The following is a 5,832-nucleotide window of genomic DNA, read 5'->3' as shown; positions in this document are numbered from 1 at the left end:
AATCCTCAAGGGTTAGAGGATTTTAGGTTAGTCAACCATTAAAATCATAGTTCAAATCCTTAAAAAATGGTTGACTTGAGACCTTAAGGGGGAGCACTTAGCCTTGATAGAAATTCATGATCAAGGGGGCTAAGTAGAAGTTATCTTCATCTCATAATGATTTACATTATTTTCTAACCTTAAATATGAGATGATAGGATGATACAAATAATTCACTTATGCTTATGGCATCTTGATGAGTTATGAAATGAATCAAGTTTTAGTGATCATAGGCCAACTGTGGGGAAAGCAAATGTTTAATTAATGGACATCTTGTCCATAGATTATAGTTGGGCATTTTAAATGTTTTGAAAACATTTTTATGTTTTATTTACTGCGGTTTAGCTATTTTGAAACATATGATTGCAAAACAAGGTTTCAAATTGATGCCACCTTGAGTGATTTTCAAAGTGGTTGAGTTTTTATCAAAACTACAAAAATATGATGAATTTTCATGAAAACATATTTTTCCTTGGTAAAGAACATTATAATAAATGTGTGTTCAAAATTTCATGATTTTTCGAACTTTCTAGAATTTTCTATGTATTTCTGAAGTTGGCTTTAAAATGTTGAAAATCGGGTTGGTTTGTGCCAGTCTACTGCGACAGATAGCAGTCAACTGGTAGCTATTTTCCAACACCTTCAAGAGCTGATTTTGGGTATTTTTAAGTCCACATTGATACCATAGTATGTGTACATATTTGGTACAATTTTTGATGGTGTCAAAGGGGGAGAAATGCGAAGGTTTAAGTTAGAAACCTAACTATGTGCAACTATGTGCAAAACTTGAAAATTATGGTTGAGAGCATATGTTAAGGGGGAGCTTAGGTATTAAGCTTCATGTTTACATATTGCTTCTAATTTTCATGTTGATATTTATGCCTAACTTAAACATATTGCCACACATCAAAAAGGGGGAGATTGTTGGTGCAATCGACCTAGGTTTTGATCGGTACGATCATAGTTTTGATGTGTGTGTCAAAGAGTTTAAGTTAGGTTCACCCTTGTATTTGATATGTGTATTTGAGTTGTGCAGGTTTGCAGGATACACATGCGACTCAGGTTGATGGCTTCGGGTCCGGTGAAGGATGAAGCATCCGAGGGACCGTGGACAAGGCAGCAAGGACAAGGGCCGAGGGAAGCGACTTCGAGGCATACGCGAATGATGACATTCGGGATGAGCTACGGGCTTGAATGCATCCGAGGGACGAGAGCCAAAGGAAGTAGGCTTGAAGGCAAGAGGTTAAAGCTGTAAAGGAAGCGTCAAATGAGTCATAAGGGTGAGGGTACGAGTGCATGAGAAATTGTACTCGGAGTAAAATCCTAGTTTTAGGGTTTTACTGTAGCAGTACTGTAGTAGTCGACTGCATGTTTTAGCAGTCGACTGGTGCAGTCGACCGCGCAGTCGACGACTGCACCAGTCGACTAGGTGCGAACAGAATGATTCTATTCGTTCGGCCAGTGTGGGTCAGTCGACTGCATGTTTTAGCAATCGACTGCACCGGTCGACTGCATGTTTTAGCAGTCGACTGGTAAATGACCGTTGGCATACTCTTGATGTTACGAAGTAGCCGTTAGCTACCTCCAACGGTAACACTAGTTGATTGATGGTTTTGCCAGTCGACTGGTGCCGAAATGAGTTGATATGATGATCAACTCTTTCCTCTTATTTATAGGAAGCTTTGGGGCTTGAAGGAGGTTACTTATGCTTGTTGAATAACTCCTTAGCAATTGTCCAAAGCTTCCAAGCCTACTCTCTTCCTCCTAATCTAAGTCTTCCTCTTGTAAGAGGAAGAGAACCTTGTGAGAGGTTGTACTCCACCGAGGAGTAAGAGCTAGTCGGAGATTGTCGGGGATTGATCCACCGAAGGAACAAGGGTTCGTCCACCTCAAGGACACGCTGTGGAGTAGGAGCAAGCAATCTCCGAACCACGTAAAGGATTTGTGTTAGCGTCTGCTCTTACTTGTTTATTTTCATTGCTTTAGTTTTTGTATTCCGCTGCGCAAGCTAACAAGTGTAGGAAGAAGAGATCATTCGGGGGTGCCGTCTATCCAACCCCCCTTCAAGCCGGCCACCGATCCCTTACACGTTCTTCGTTCATATTCTATACGTATTTTATTATTTTATGTCATAGTATGTTACTTATATACTCGTTGAATCTGCCTCGAGCATCAGGGACCAGGGACCGGGGCGATCCGATCGTTGGCTGCAAGTAGCGTTGACCAGAGGACTTCTGACGACTTGGTCAACATAAAAGTCATCTCAGCATACCCCCCCCCCTCCGGGACATCGTGATTCGATCAATATTCCATCCACCTCACCCAATGATTCATCTGACTCAGATTTTGGATAGGATCAATCGACTACTAGGATAAATTTAAAGGTGCAAACTATGTGCCACTTCATAATAAACATCCCAAGGTTATCTTCCACCGAAAGAAATTAATCCACAGTGTACCATAATTAAGAATTGACTCGTGAGTACATAATTAACTATGAAAGCACTTTGCTATTATACGCTCGGAGCAACACCTATTATATTTTTTAAAAAATAATTAATCAGATTAGATAACATCGAATCTGAGGCGGCTGACTTGGCCCCACAAAAGTTTCCCACTAGTCGTTAGAGTAAATTAGGAAGTGCTCGTAGCGAGTGGCCCAGAAGCCAAACGTCCCTTGGTTGTGTGTCTCATTTAGAAAAAAAAATTCTACAAATACACCATAACTAAAAATTAAATCGTAAATATTTAAATAATAACTAAACACCCTTCTACTATACTATAACCCTCGAGGTAACACCTATTGTTTCAAAAAATGATTAATCAGGCTGGGTAACGTCGAGCTTGGGGTGACCAGCCCGACTCCATGGAAGTTTTTCATCGGCCATCAGGGTAAATCCGAAAATGCTTGTAGCTGACAGCTCAGGAGCCCAGCATCATTTAGTTGCGTGCCCCATTTGGAGGAAAAATTCTTATAAACATCATAACTGAAACTCAAACCACGAGAATTTAAGTGATAATCTGGATGTCATGTCGCTACACCATAACTCCGAGGCACCTATTGTTTCAAGTACTTAGATTGTGTTGTAAAAATAAAATAAATCTCAAAATAGATTTTTAAGAGAGCTATGTAATTGAAACAATCATTTTTTTTTTGGCATTTAAAAAAATCCAAATTAAAAGCAAATTTATGATGGTGCATCACAAGTGGATTTGTGAGGTAGGAATACGATCACAAATTCTATTTTTATTATTTTTTGTTTTAAAAACAAAATTAAATTAGACCATAAGACCTCAGTAGTTTACACAAATGTCTTTTGTACATATCTGTAAAAAAAAAATTTTGTGTTGACTGACCTTGCTCTTCCATCGGTAGGTCATTGGGCTTGCAACAATTGTCTATTTGGAGAATTAATAAATAGAACAATGAAAAAAACTGTCGACCACAGTGGGAGTCGAACCCACGACCTTCTGATCCGAAGTCAGACGCGCTAATCCACTGCGCTATGCGGTCACGAAGTCAATTGGACTTTAATTTTATTTATATTTGTATACTCTCAGGCACATTTTTTATATTTCTCAAATGGCAAATTTTCTTTATTTTCAATTTAGGCTAAAGCCTCAATGGGCTAGGTTTCCGATGGCAATCGGCCTACCAATTAGGGTTGGTGGGGCCCATTTAATTGGGTTGAAGGATCAATTCAGACGGGCCGAGTTGCAAGGCAAGAAGCGTGCCTGAATTAATTGCAAGGCACATCTAATTCATATTATTAAACTAATAATCCTACCGTAGGTATTTAGTCATCAAAAGGGATCGGATTCGAAACTCGACAAACTCGAGGTAAATATCTTCCTTATGTGCTAGTCACTATTCCAAAGGCTAATAGCTACCCGTGATTTACCTCCTCCATATTGACCCTGAGACGGGTTGATGGGGGCATTGGTGCGAGCGTATTCACCTTTTGCCATCATCAAAAGGATCGGATTTAATATTCTCCGTTTCCATCCTTATTTATTATATCTATTTTCATCTCCAATTCCATCCTCATCCCGTCAGATCATATTTTAGATTTTCAATTTTCATTCTCATCCTCATCCCCATTGAAAATCGAATATTTATCTTCATATTAATATCCATTGAGGATAGAATATTCATCTTCATATTTATGCACATTAGAGGATCGTTTACTAATAACTTTAATAATTTTCTTCGTTCCATTAATATATATATATATTAAAATTAACATCAAATAAAAAGAATATAATTAAAAAATAAATTAAACATCTATAATTTACACTTAATTATAAAAATTTATAATCATAAAGCACCACAAAATTATTATCTTACAATTATTCTTTTCAAGTTTTCATATTTTGAAACATTTGTAGATAACTTCATTATCAACTATTAGAAATATATATATTTCTCTTTATAGACAATAAGACTATCATATCCAATCATCATCCATTCAATTGTGTAATCTTGTTGGTGCTGGATGCATAATATGTTGCTTAGGGTTTTGATATATAACTAAGGTTAAAGTTAAGTTAGTTGTGATCTAACTATTTGTGTCAAGTTTGTAGGTGTAGGATGCTTGACAAGGAGCAAAGTCCAAGTTAGTGAAGCTGTTGGAAACCAAACAATCTGTAGCCGGAGATTTACAGGAAATTAGCTGAATCTAAATACTCGAATTAAATTCAACTCACAGTTAAGATGACCTGAGCAGATAATCTCAGGCTGCCACCAGGGGCTGGTTTTTCTGACCTCAGAGTCTGAGCAATCAGATCGTCCGAGCAGACTGAAGGATAGACAGACAGAGCGGGAGACCAGTCGGGCAGATCAGAAGGGCGAGTGGCCGACCCAGCAAATGAAGAGTCCAACCGAGCGGACAAACAGAGCACCGGACCGAGGCCTGCGATCGACGCAGTTTCCTTGAAACAGATTCGTCCCACCTCCGGCTGTGCTTTGAGGTTTTCTCGGATCGTCTGTTTCCCAGGATACAACGGCAAGACCACGAATGCAACCAAGCACTGGTTGTTCGTGGCGAACTGAGAATGCACCTGAGTGCTATCACAAATAGTTTAGCCGAGCGGATGCACGACTGAGAGAAAAGAATCAGGGAACGAAGGTGGAGGAATTCTCTTGCATTCGTTCTTTTTCTTTCTTCGCTCAAGATCCAGCCTCCTTATATAGGAGCTCTCATCTTGCCTGCAATAAATGATCAAATTATGATCATTTAATGCTGAATTTAATTTCGTCATTAATGGGTTTAATGTCTTCATTAATGTCGAGACGTTACAGAATCATTATTAATGAGATTAATGTCGTCATTAATACTGAGACGTTACGAAATCACCATTAATGAGTTTAATGCCGCCATTAATGTCGAGATGTTACGGAATCAACATTAATTTCACATTAATGCTTCCATTACATCCTTGAGCAAGATTCAAGTGGCTATATGTTGGTTCATTCTTTTGGGTAAATTTTACCTCAACCGGTCCGGCATTCGACATGCACAAGTCGTGCTCGCGCACAAGTCAACCTTGGTTCGGTACAATCCGGGCCCTGGATTTGCACCCACCCTTGCGCACTCACGCGTGAGAGAGATCTCCCCATGCATATGTTTACAACGTCAATGCATGTGTCATAATATAAACCAACAATAAAGCCAAGAGACTTCTAATGTGGGACTAAACTCATGCACAATAGTCTCTTCGTCTCCATCTCTTTATTCCATTCACATTTCCAACAGAAGCTAGCAACGACGAAGTCCTAGTGAGTGAAGGTAG

The 5,832-nt window shown here is 39.1% G+C and overlaps 1 non-coding gene across 1 annotated transcript; it reads right to left on the bottom strand.

The window, feature by feature from the left end:
- Window positions 1-3,479: 3,479 nt before the first annotated feature.
- TRNAR-UCG lies at window positions 3,480-3,553 on the bottom strand. The gene has a single exon. It is a non-coding gene; the product is annotated as a tRNA-Arg (tRNA).
- Window positions 3,554-5,832: the final 2,279 nt, after the last annotated feature.

Source organism: Zingiber officinale, chromosome 2B (assembly GCF_018446385.1).
Source record: "Zingiber officinale cultivar Zhangliang chromosome 2B, Zo_v1.1, whole genome shotgun sequence".
In the NCBI taxonomy this organism is placed as follows: domain Eukaryota; kingdom Viridiplantae; phylum Streptophyta; class Magnoliopsida; order Zingiberales; family Zingiberaceae; genus Zingiber; species Zingiber officinale.
This window is presented reverse-complemented; position numbering and strand designations above follow the sequence as displayed.